Here is a 14392-nt window from a genome sequence, read left to right on the forward strand (position 1 = left end):
TTAAAAACGCTACAAATAGCTTCTCATGACTACTAATTTTAACCCTTTACAAAACGTTTTAATATTATTTTTTCATTAATGTATAGAAATAACCAACAAAGTATAAAACCTCAACATATTGTAAATGTGTCAATCTTTATATGGAAATCCAACGAATATCTCTTACCTTGTGGAAATTAAATGTCAGTTCCATCCTTATTTTTAACATCAAGCTATTTTGAAGTTGACAATTCCATAGTTTTATTCTAAGAAGGTATATCCGAATGACTAAGTATAAAACTGTAAATTAAAGTTGTGTTACCTCCTGCACGTGAAACTCTCTGAGCTGTTATTAAAATTTTATTATAAGTTCATTTAATGGGAAGCACCAAAGTTTGTCATTAATAGTAACGTTTAATTATATCCAAGCAGGGATTTATAGTTCTAAACTAGTTTCAGCGAACTATTTATCAGTGTGATATATATATATATATATATATATATATATATATATACGAGTATATATAATTATCTAATATCAATCTAATTGGGCTCCCTGAGGCCCAAGTTTTAATCCCGAAGGTATCATATTGTTCACAAAAATATCAGTCTTTCTATTTTAATGCCACTCATATCTAGTCTTAAATTTACTACAGTAATTCAATTTAATTCGAAATAAATTTGCCAAGAACAATTTTATATTACCATGAGTGTATAAAGAAATAACAGTAAATTGTTATGGAAATTTAAAAAACAGTAATGCTGGATTAGCCAAGGCATCCGTTACGTAAATGTTATACGAAAGGGATTAATTAGATGTATTATACTTTTTATGCTTAAGTGGTCAACAATTTGCAAAACGATTCTACAGTCAACAGAATAAACTCCTCTTATAGAGTGTAAGGGATATGATATTATTAGTAAATCAAAATTTATGACTAAAGAATCACCACTGTAGGAAAGGATGTATAGTAATACAAAGACTAACAAATATTCGCTGGATGTAAGCTGAGATTATCCATACGCTCTCACGTCGTTGCTAAGCAACAGGAAATGATAACACATGGCTTTCAACAATATCACACGAAACATGCTAATACCAAGACATATCGGTGCTCACCAATCATCAGTGGAGAATTCGGGTGTGCACGTGAGTATCTTTGTGTGCGGAAAAGATACTTTAAGCGTGATAGTGTCTTGTATATTGTAGGAAAATATCACTAGGAAATATCAGTGTTTTATCAACCATCTTAATATTTTTGAATTTAAATTATATTATATTACATCAAATTATTACGTACAAATAACTTGCATTTTCAAGGTAAATGCATATTATCGAATTCTCATGTATAAAGATCAAACTAATAGTCTGTTATTGAAAAATGTGTTTATACATTTCATCTCATTTATAGAAATTTTCTTAACTTAGAAATTCATTCGTTTTAATCATGTAAAATTTTTGTAAATGTTTTTAGAGAATTTAAGAGAAAGATTTCCCTTTTCTTAGTTTTTAATGGAAACTATCTGAAATAAAATAATTAGGGATATAATGTTTAAATGTTAGAACCAATGAATTCTAACTTGTAATCAGAAAACAATATCAAAATATTATCCAGACTTAATATCAAAATTGTTATGTGTAATATGTATATCTTTTATAACTTTTAAATATGAACAGAATGTTATTGGAATTTTGCAGATTTTTACTCTGCCTACTGCACTGGAAATTTCATTTTTAAACACTGCTATAAAACTACACTAAAGTTGGCACACAACATGGTGGTTGTGACTCCTGACTTACACGTGTCCGGTATGATTTGTTTATTTTTACCTAGTTTGTAATTATGTGTTAAGTTAGTTATTTACCTGAAGAAGAGATCGGATTGCAGATCTCGAAACGTAATTTTACTGATTTTTGTATCACTGAAAGATGACAAATATCCAGGAAAAATCCTGTTTTCTTCATAATTGGATGTATTTATTGAAGCCTTTTACCCAACACGTAGTGAAAAAGGTTTCTCAATACATCAGTGTACTTCTATCAATAGTAAAACTACAATAATGGACACGAAATGATCCATAGGTAGAGTTTAAACAAACGAATATGTACAGGTTTCAAAGTTTTAATACGTTTGATATATTACTGCAATATTTCATAAATAGGTTTTGTCAGTGAAAACAAATCATATAGCACAGCAACTATGACAGATTAAATTCAATCTGGAACCGCTAACACATTCCGAGGCCAAGGCAAACCTCGTGAAGGACGTGTCCATAGCAGACAAAATCCGAGCCGACCTGAGCCCCCCACACCTGAGGAGCAGCCCACTCAGCCTACTAAAGCTGCGGACAAGAAGCAGACCAAACCAGAAAGAAAGGAGAGGGCTAAACCAGACCTGCAGCCAAAAGAAAAGCTAAGTCTACGGTCGCAACACAAGAGCGGAACGACCCCCTCCTCAAAGATTTAATCCCAGTCCCAGAGATTGCTGGATTTATTGAGATGGTGCAAGAACAGAATTCCAGCTGGAATTTTTAGCTGGGATTCTCAGCTAGCGTTCGACAGAGGACTCAGAAAGTATCTCTTCTTTTCCAATATCAATATATTGTGATCCTAAACAGCGTGATTCACCTGTTGAGAAGGATCCTAGTAGCCAGTCATCAGAACTATAAAGCATCAGAGATTGGAAGCTGTCCTTACAGTAGACATACCAGTTCCAACTGATATAAACACATACCTTATGGGAATCGGCGACCTGATTCAGACGCTCGAGAATTCCACTACCACCTGCAGACCGTACTCGACGAAATCTTAGTTGTGGGTGGAGCGCAAGGATCTTTCGGACAAGTGGACGAAGCGAATCACGTATCCTATGAGATCTCTATCTCTTACACACAGCTTATTTACTAGATCAGTCTCCGCACGAAGTAAAAACATGTAACTATAAACATTCCAATATGTAATTGTATATATATATATATATATATATATATATATGTATATATATATATATATAGTCAATTCATTGGGAAATTATATATAACAGAGGTAATTTTATATGAAATTACTCATACAATGACACAAAGCTGCTTAATGTCTCAAAAGAAACTATGAAAGGTATTTCATCAGTACACAATGGAACAAGAAGTCTCCCTGGAGAAATCATAAAGATCCATAATTAGGAGGCGGAATTCATCCTTTGTGGAAGCGTTGCCTTCACAGATTTTATGTCCTAAATATATAAGATAACCAATTGTATAGCAAAAGAGGAAATTTTGAACTAATTTATTGCAAACTGTTAACATATTTGTCAAACTGTAGAGATCAATTTGTTTATTTTTATAATAGTAATATACAAATATCAGATTTGACTATTTCTTTAGATGCCGAGATATCGTCGTTCATTAAATAACCATAATAATTGTGGATTCATCATAGACGGCATCATTCAAAATTTTAAGAATAGAACTGAGAGCCTTAAAAATCTAAAAGAAATGATAGAAACCTATGAGAATTTAAAATATTAAACAACTGATAGTTCTGCGTGTCTTAAAGTGTGCTTAAAAGCTCAGAGTTTCAATAATTGTAGTGTAGAATTTTCCTAATAACTCATCAATTAGATAACTGTATTTTGAAATGTTAAATCAATTGTATAAATAATGACAATTTTAGCACTTTTTCTCAAATTGAAGCGTGTTATCTAAACATATTTGAGAATACATTTTGTCTAAAAATAGAACATAAAATGTCTTTCTTAATTATAAAATGTTAAGGAAGACATACGGATTGATGAAGTTAAAATTTTAAAATATGAATTTTTTAAATTGTTTTTGCGTTATTGAAAAAATAGCAGAAAAATAAGTGTATAAACAAGCTGAATGCAATCATATGACATTCCAACCTTGACTATGACTATTTAACACGTGTAGCTTAGTTATACTCTACACTCCATTAAAATTTATTTCTACAGTAAAAAGAAAAATTAGAGTGGAAAGTAAATTTTGAAATAAGATAACAAGATTTCATTTCAGCGCACTCTTACGTTGTATTACTCCACCTACTGCACCGGAACTTTTACTTTTAAACACTGCTACAAAACGTAACTCTACGAACAAACATGTGAATCTACCATGAGGCAAAGAGATATCATCTACAAACTAAATCTTGCATGAAACTTTATTTTTACTCAGAAAAGATGGGTGCTTTGATAGAGCATATGCAACCTTGGAATTTTTCTGAGCGTCATTCAATTCAGCAGGCTATCATAATTTCTCTTTTATCTGTCGGCAAAGGTAAAATTCCCTTTTCTGCAATCATACTAAGTATGATTTAAAGTACTCATAGTATTATAACATATCTCATGTTTGTCTACCTCACCACAGGATATCTCTAGAATGAAATTAGCTATAGACTTGGAATTGTTAATGTAATCTCAGCGAAGCTTGTTACAATACGCGACACGTGGTCTGTTACGATATAATATATAATACTCAAACAGGTTTTTGAATCAAAAAGAAAACGAATACACTATTGAATTGGTATCTACGTACCTTGTCCATGTACAGAGAAAGTTTGTCAACACAAACACCGAGAGTTGCAACGAATAATTTATATAGTCTTTTTTGCAATGGCATTGTGCCAGCAGGAAATTCAAAAAAAGAACAATGTCTTGACTGGTTTTTGTTAGACAAACTACAACGATAACACAATATCATTGTGCAGGTGGTGAGACCAAGATGAATGCAATTACATCAACACAAACTACTCTTGTTGATTTGAAGTCAGGACATAATTATAAAATAGGAACATTTTTATCAAACACATGTCGGGAAGAAGAAGCGTAAAAGTGTGTTTCGTTTTAGTAAAATTCCACAACTTTCCCTCGTAACTCGAAAAGCGGAGTAATTTATTTACGCGTAAGCGGCTTTAAAACTTAGGCAACAATACGGGATTAATGCTGTGAAACTTGCTTTAACAACAAGTTGTTTTCATAAATATCTTGTTACTAAACAACGGTATTTGGAATATTTTGGAAGTTTTTTTATTTGTCAGAGCTTTTTTATTGTACACAAAAATAAAATCATAAAAGTACAAGAAATAGAACAATTAATTATTGGTTAAACCCGATCTGATTGCGAAGCACATGTAGAGAGAATTAAATCAATAGCCTACAGTATATGTGTGAAAGCGTGTATGAAAGAACAATATGAAAGACTGAAACTGAAGCAAACAGCAAGAGTTGTGGTGTCAAAGTATCATTTATTATGATGCTATTAAATGTAGTTTAATTACAAGTATTTTTAATGCGATCTTGATCCACATACAAATGATAAAATGATCCCTACTATCCACATATCCTTAAGCCCACAAACTCCTTCGATGCAATAAAAAGGCTTATCAGCGACTAGCATATCTGATTAATTCAGTACTCTTTAACTCCTATTCGGAGATTGGTCTGCGTGAGTTATAACTTAATACTTGTTTGTTGCAGTTGTTTATCGCTCTAATGTCCCACAAATGTTTTCTACAGTAATAAGAAATGAGAGTTGTAAGGATTCACCTCAGGGAATATTAAATACACATAATAGACAAAATAAGTACAGTAAATAGACAAACTTGACAGCAAGTGCTTTAAGGAATAAGTTAAACTCAATTAAATTCAAAAACTTATTTATTTCCTAATAAGAAAATTACAATGTCATCATTCATCAATTTATACTGTAATATTAAAAAGATATATATGATTTAAAATAAGAATTTCTTAAAATATAGGAAAAAAGTACCCACATAGGCAATCCTGTGCGTGAGTACGAGTCGTTGAATAAAGATAGGTCTACCTGAACAGCGGATTAGTGTTAATCATATACGAGATATGACTCTGATATACTGCATACAAAAAGCACACACGTACGAACATACGTATACACATATACATAAACACTCCCTGTTTAGAATAATAAAGTAAAGTAAAGGGCCTAAGTTGGTACAACAGATAAGGGCCTTAGGCGAAAAACTCCTATCTGTAATTGGACGCAATAACGTTCACCGTTGCCTCCCCTCCCAAATCCGTAAACCAGTTAAACTCGTTCTCTTGGTTGATTGATTCTGGGACAGTCCCAGTAAGTCCCGCAACATTTTTAGTTAAAGTATGTCACAGGTAATTTTATTACTCATTGATGAATTAGGTACCGTAATGGATGCAATTTACAATGCCAGTTAACTTTAATTAGGTGGAGACCACTAAAATAACCAAAGCTGATTATAATGTTATGAGCCAATTATTACAGATCTCTTAAGTAGTTTAACGTCAACTTGAAAAGTTCTAAGCGATTTTCTACATTCAATTAATTCAATCTAGAAAATTTAAATATCTACTAAAACTGAATTTATAAATTTCTTGCTATGGCTACTCAACAGATCAATCTTTTGTCTTTATTGTTATTTATTACCAGAAAACAATAAATATTTTTGAGAATACAAGCAGGAAAAGGCCAGAAATTATTATTCCCCACAATACTGTTTCCTTTCTATCTGCCTGACGCTCTCAACTACACTTGGACTACGGGACTCTATACTGTGCCTATGGTACTACCTTGCTTTGACAAAGTTGCAACTGGAATTTTTATAAAAATTGAGTTTTTTATAAATATACTATACAAAACGCCTCTTATTTAATGCACTGTCTTTAATTTTCATATTTTAAAAATATTAAAGTTGCGAAAGTGAAAAGTTTCCAACTGCATTATAAACATTGGAAAAAATAGTGACAAAGTGGCTGCATGGTCAGCTGTTGGTGTCAGCTCTACTGTCTGTATAAATAATACAGCATCAGCAGATTTATACTGCATGCTGATGACAATCCAGTTGATTTTGGTGTGAATATGTCTTATGTTTTTAAAATTACAAAGAAAGCAATAAAAATATATTCAAGATTTTTTACATGCAAATCTAGCAAAATAAAACAAAAGTAGGCTACCAATCAGGACAAGAGTATAATATTAGAAGGGATATGATAGTTACTGCAAAAGAGGTAAGGAATTAAAAAAATTGTTTTTAATGTAAACACATTGTAAAAAAAACCGTGAACAAGCTGATCCTCACAAATCCTCTTAATCCTTTTCAGTCAACAAACAAAGACGTTTTTTAGTTAATATTAATAGAGAGTTCTTACATCTCGTCCAGAAAGTACATCAGATACTCCATAAAGAACTGACAGCTTTCGTTATTTCTTGCAACTTTAGCCATATCACAAAAGCCAGTGATACTGATCATCATGTTAATTATCATCATTTAAATCACGATAATTAATGAAAATATTATTTCTGGCGATTGAATTCACTACTTTAAGACGTTAATAAGCCCAACTATGGGAAAGGCGGAAATGTATTACGCAGTACCGTAATATTACAAGGTAGGAGTAGGACACGCCATGTGCTGCTATGGGAGAGGCGGAGGTTTATCACACATTTATAGTAATATTACAAAGTAGAAGTATGACACGCCATATGTCGCGTGACTGGCTTCGCTGAGGTTGCATACATAATTTCAAATCTATGGCTCATTTCATTCTCAATATGTTCTGCGGACAGGTAGGTAGACAGTTATGCAGAAAAGAAATGTTCATCTCCCAAATTCAAATTGTATCAGCCTAGTATGTAACTTCAATGACGCTCATTCAAGATCCATGATTTGACATTCACCACCATAGAACTCATTCTTGTCTATGAAGTTTCAGGCAAAATTTAAAGTCGACAGATTGAATTTTTCTCAAGATCTTACCACATGATACATTTACAATTTGTTCATTAAGTGAGGTATCACTGCATTGTTTGAAATAACAAAAGATCCTGTAGTCAAAGGAGAGGGCTACAACACAAGAGTGCGCTTCAATCAGATATTGTCACAGACTTTTAACATTGATTTCCGACTCCAATTTTTTTCCATTTTATAACATAAATAAACATTTCATAGGTTAAAATTTTATTTTATTATGCTGTTAGTATATAAATGTATTTATTCCGATATTTTCTCGTTACTATCGTGTTTACCCATAAGGCATAAGGCCATTCATGGAGTGATATGCACCATCATTGAACTCAGTATTCCTTATATAGTAATGAAGAGTCTTGCAAAATTTCAAGTCTTTAAGTCGTTTACGAGATATCGTGCGGAAAATGTTCTTCGAAAAGGAATCGTAAGAATTAATAAAGCGTAAAGTTAGTGCGACTTATTTTCAAATACAAGCTTTTATACCTACTGTAGTACTTTTAGATGGGTTTCATGTAAAAATAAAACACGAACTGAGTATAACAATAATTGGGTTGGTAAGCTGGAGTACGGACAAAGTTCAAGAACTTAAGGAACTTTGGATTTTTAAGACTCGATAAAGTATACTAGTTTAAATCTTTTTATTTTTAGTAAAAAGAAGGAATTTTAATTAAGTATATCAATTTTTAGTTTTGTAATTTAAGATATTGGGATTGTGTACGGCTTTGCTGGCACATGAACTTAGTTATTAGTTACAACCTGTGTCAGAATCAAACAGTGATCAGGATAACAGATACGTCCTAGATTTGTGCATTAGGAACTACTGTTCATGAGAGTTCTTTCATATCTAACAGTGGATTGGCTTGAAAAGCGAAGACAGTTTTTACAGTGAGCAGGTATCGGTAATTTTCATTTTAATTTAGAAAATATCTTCCTCAATTTGGTTTAGACTGTTCTTTCAACCCAAGTTAGCGAACGAGATTTGGATTGCACTTATCGATTAACTAATTATTTTAAGTCGAATAGTCAAAGAGAGATATTGTGTGGAGTAACCTTGACAGAGATAAAGATAAAATAATTTTGAATATTGCATTATAACACTTTATATTTTAAATGAGAGTTTAAAGAATTTCATTGTATTAGTTGGAAGGGATTCCACACACCTTCCACGAGTATGATAATACTAGCACAGATAAAATTTTCTGTGTAAACTTGTCTATTTTGTTAATTTATGAAGGATTTTATTTTATAAAGTACTTACATTTTGTAAGTATTACATCAAAATCCTTAATTATTTCTTATTTCCATTATTTTTAATTAAATTATGTTTATTTCCAATTTTTTCTTGCTAAAGTTATTTTTTTTTAACAAAAGCGCCCAACAGAAGGAAAGTTTACTTTAGTTGCTTTAATTGTGTTATATGTACTTTTGGAACACTAGCCCATTCATTTAATTCAAATTTTGGATACAACGTTTTCAAAGGTTTACCAGTGGACATTGTTTTGTATTATTTTAAATCTAACAATAAATTGACAATTTATGTTACTGAAATTTGCGTTATTCATTCCCTTTTTATCGGAATGTATTACAAATAACATCAAATATAAATGTATTTTGTCTGATATAAATATCTGGAACATAAAAAACAATTTTTCTATAACTGATCATTACAGGGTATTAACAACATCGAGATGTCGCCGGGAACCCAGAAAGTGTATTCGGAATAAGACAAGTGCAACACCTTGTGTAAATTACTTTTCTCCATTTTCATTCGAGTAAATCAGTTATCGGAGATGATAGAAGGTAGACGTTATTTATGAGAAAACTATGTGAATATGATAGCTGTTCGTGGGTATATATCGTGGGTAATATATTTACACGTTTTTTCATCTGCTAAACTTCAACAAATGATAAAAGATTATACATATGTCGTAGTATTAATAAATTAAAACCTTTGCTACCTAAAGAAACAAAATTATAAATATTAAAAGATACGCTTGATTGATAGCGGGGCTATTATTGAATGTATACGAGTGTGGGATATAAAATTAAAATATTAAATCGATTAAGATATTTATTGATTTCGTTTTAGTCAACGAGTGGACACTTTAGTAAAGAATTGATAAATTTGAAACAGATGAAATTTTCATAGAGTTTTTGATAAATTATGAGTAATCGTAAGGTGTCATAAAGCAACTTATGGCAACTTTTATAAACGCTACCCCTGATAGCGAATTCTTGATAATGGCATTTATATTATGTTGCTTTATGTATAAACAGGTTTTTTTACTGTGACATATAACAAACAGGAACCAAGCAATAAACATGACGGTTACGGTTGTGTTGTAATGTACAATTCTGGACGTGCTGTCAGCACTTCATCTGGCTTGTGAAAGGTTAAAATGTTGTTAGCAGTAAGTGCCACCATAGGGACAACTATTCATAGCTGTACAGGTCATTCCCAACGTAACAGCACTAAAACCAGCAGCCTGGCGTATTCACAGCCTCCCTATACAGGCCATAACATTCTAATTACAGTAGCGGTAAAGCACCTCAATGTAATTTTAGCTGTGTTTCTTATTTATTAACTCTTAGAAGCGTAGACTACATAATGCATTTAATATTAGTAGTATCCACATACCCATCTCCACTTAAGAAGAGCAAAGTGGTACTATTGACATGAACGACATTAAATTGTATTCCATATTGAAAAATCTATCTTATAAACAACACTCTAAACGCATATTCGTATTTAGCCATTTTCTGTATTGATGTTTATGTATTTTGTTCTTATAGCCCTATTTATAATTTTTTATTTCCTGAAGCGGTTTAAGCTGAAATAAAGAAATTGTTTCATATTTTCCTATTTATTATTTTATTATTAATTGACATACAAGTGTTTCGGCTTTTAACCATAATCAGTGTACATTACCCTCTAAATAAATAAATAATAATAAACAATTAGATATACACATGTAGACCTTTTATTATTATTTATTTATTTAGAGGTTAATATATACTGATGATGGTTAAAAAACCGAAACACGTGTATGTCAATAAAAAGATTTTTAAAAGGGTTTTAGTTACTTTTCATTACATTAATATATATATAATATAATAATTAATTAATAATTAATATAATATATTAAAAATAATAAAACCTGGGTTTTGTCTGTTTTTAATTATAGAAGCTGTTTGCATTCCAGGGTAGGGCAACCCAACTTAAAGTTTTCAAATCCTAATATCCCTTAAAAAATACAAAAAGAATACTTTGTATGTTTTTTTATATTACAATCAAATGTAAAGTTTGACCCAATCACAAAAATAAATTAATATTAAAATAAACTGTACAAATAAAATATTAGTTCTACGTTTTCAACCACTTTCATAATTAAGGTAACAGATAAAAAATAACATAAAATCTTCAACTCCTCCAATTTGTTTTTTCTAGCAATTGAGACCTAATGAACCTCTTTTAATGCGCTCATATTCTCGGAATTACAAGCACACGTTTTCCATCTAATCTTAAAACTGCTCCTCCACTTCTAAAAGTTTTCATCTGATTTCAAAAGCGTGTTAAAAGCGTGTAAAATGGATTATTTTTGCATACTTTTATCAGTAGAATAATACCCTTAACTATAATCACCTGAATGTCAATAGGAATTGACATCTTGTACATCTAGAAGTTTTCAAGTTATAAGTGCTCCAAGACAGACGATATCCTTATTGAATTTCAGCTGCGAGACAAAAATAACAACCAGTAAATTTTAAGACTTAATTCAGACAATACTTCATTAATAATAAAATATGACACAGATAATGCACACCTAGAAGAAGAGAAATGTACGACTGAACATTTCTCACAGTTTAGTTTTGGACCATTATTCTCCGAACATCATTTAACACTAGAAAGATCAAAGTTCATCTTCTAACTACTTCAGAGAACTCAATAAACGAATAGTTAACAACTGTACAGGCATTAAGAGATGTTTTAGATATTGTATTTTTGTTCACCATGGAATTATAAGTTTAGTAATAAAACCTACAACGAATATAGTATCAGTTTTTGACTAAATAATTAATTAAGTGTGGAACTTTAAAATGTAATTTTGTCAGTTTCATACAGATATAAACTCCGTTAAAGTATTACTTAAAATGTTCGACCACACAAAAACATTATTGTGATATATTTTACTTTTTGTGTTCATACCACAATACGACAAGGTAGCAGCCAAGCAGTTGTATCTAATATACTATACAGCCGCATGTGAAACTGACTGACTCACTCACTCACTGACAGATCATACTAATTCTAACATAGTTCTAGAAGTGCTAGAAACTTGAAATTTTGCACGCAGGTACCTATTACCGTGAAACCACCGGGAAAAGTCTGAAAACCGTACATTTTTACTTTTAAACCCCTCAAAAAAATTCGAGAAAATTTGCACATTTTTCACCCTTGCAGGCATTTCTTGTAAGCCCGATAGCGGGCGAACCGTTTGAGCTATCTCGGATCTGACGAAAAATTCATGGTCAGGAATGAAGTGAACTACAAAAAAGGTCTAGTGACTTTTTTTCCTATCTCTTGTGGTTAAGCGACAAAACGCGAGAATATTTTACATTCCAGAGATTTTTTCGCTTAGGGTAAACCCGGGAGAGTTGCCGCGTCCGGTATAGATGCCGCACCCCTGTTAGTTTCGACAGCAGCCACCAGAATGCGCTCGGCTCTGTTCGCCGTATTGAAGCAGTGCCCAGTGGAAGACGCGTTGTGTTTGAGTTCAATTTTGCTGTTGTTTTTATTAGTTGTAAAGTGGATTAAATGAGGTGAGTACATTTTTTCACCCTAGAAATATATTTTACCTATACTAACTTTGTAATTGTTACGATACCTTTCAATAGATTAGAGGTTTTAAGGTTTGTAGCAACAGGTTACTTCACTAGCTACATTTTCTGACCAGTCTCGCCATCTTGGCTCCCTAGACAAGAGAGCTATGCGATGCGGCATCTCACCCTGACAGAATGGGATAGATGCCGCGATGAAATCCGGTATACATGCCGCACATTTTTTATAAGGGACACACGCCGCACACTTAATGTTTTTAATATCATGGCTTGTAATATAATTATTTGGGTTCTAGATTATGTTTGTATTAATTTTAATTTTTTGATTTCAAATTGTAAACATTTATGGTTTTGTTTTTTGATTACAAAAGGCATGTAAGCTTATACATTTATTTTTATTTTTTAGGATTGCTTAAGATGCCAACTTTTTATAAAAGGAAACCCGGGGCAAAGCCTCGTGGACAATGGGATCCTGAGCGGTTAAAAGAAGCAATCAATCGAATCCAAGCCGGTGATATTTCGTTTAGAGAAGCAGAGCGCTATTATGGAGTACCTGTCAGGACCATCAAAAGGAGAATGCAAAGCGGAAAAACAGACTCTCCTGGTCATGGTCCTTCATGTAAGTTTTTTAATAACGAGTTTGCTAATAATCGTATACAAAACTTGTGTTATTTTTAGAGGCTAATTTGTAATATTATGATATATTAGACTATTCACAGTCCCATGGTGCGCGTTCACTTTCAACTGAACGTTGCACTAAAAGTAATGTACTTTTTCAGGCAGTCTTGGCCCGGATAATGAATTACGCCTTGTCAAACACATAAAAGCACTGGGGGATGCTGGATTCTGTCCTGACCAGACTACTGTGAGAAAAATGGCATACGAGTTTGCTGTTGCTCTGAGAATCAATCATAAATTCAATAATGAAAAAAAAATTGCCGGTTACGACTGGCTCTGGTCATTTCTTAGACGTCACCCTGATTTGAGCGTTCGAAAAGCTGAGGGCTTGTCACTGTCGAGAGGTCAAGGCTTAACAAGGGCTGCTGCAAAACAGTTTTATGACCTTCTTGAAAATGAAATAAAAGCCTATGATCTTCAAGATAAGGCGCAAAACATATTTAATGTAGACGAAACTGGAGTGCAGTTGATAAACAAAGTTGGCAAAGTCATAGCGAAAAAGGGAGCCAAAGTTGTTAGTAAAATTACTACTGGGGAAAAGGGCGAAACTGTCAGCATAGTAGGGTGTTGCTCTGCAGAGGGTAGGTTTCTTCCACCTGTAATTATCTACAAAGGAAAAAACTTAAAACCAGAGTTTCAAGATGGCCTTCCTCCAGGGTCACTTGTTTTTATGAATCAAAAATCAGCTTACATAAATTCTGGAATATTTTTCAACTGGTTTAGGGATCAATTTTTGCCCCGCAGAGCTCCTGGACATACAATTCTTATTCTTGATGGACATATATCGCATTGTTCTTCTATTTCACTTCTTGAGCTCGCTGAACAAAACGATGTTTCGTTGCTCTGTTTGCCTCCACACACGACCCACGCTTTGCAGCCGCTTGACGTTAGTTTTTTTAAATCTTTTAAAAGCCATTTCTACAATGAAGCCAATAGGTGGGTAGAGCAACACATTGGTCGCAAACTAACTCGCTACCAAGCTGGACCTTTGATTTGCGAGGGTTGGCAAAGATCTGCGTCTGTTGGAAATGGAACAAGTGGGTTTAAGTACTGTGGAATTTTCCCCTTCAACAAGGATGCGCTTCCTGATCACGTTTTTACAATTTCTGACAACATGGAACAAAACTC

This window comes from Homalodisca vitripennis, chromosome 3, assembly GCF_021130785.1.
Source record: "Homalodisca vitripennis isolate AUS2020 chromosome 3, UT_GWSS_2.1, whole genome shotgun sequence".
NCBI lineage: Eukaryota > Metazoa > Arthropoda > Insecta > Hemiptera > Cicadellidae > Homalodisca > Homalodisca vitripennis.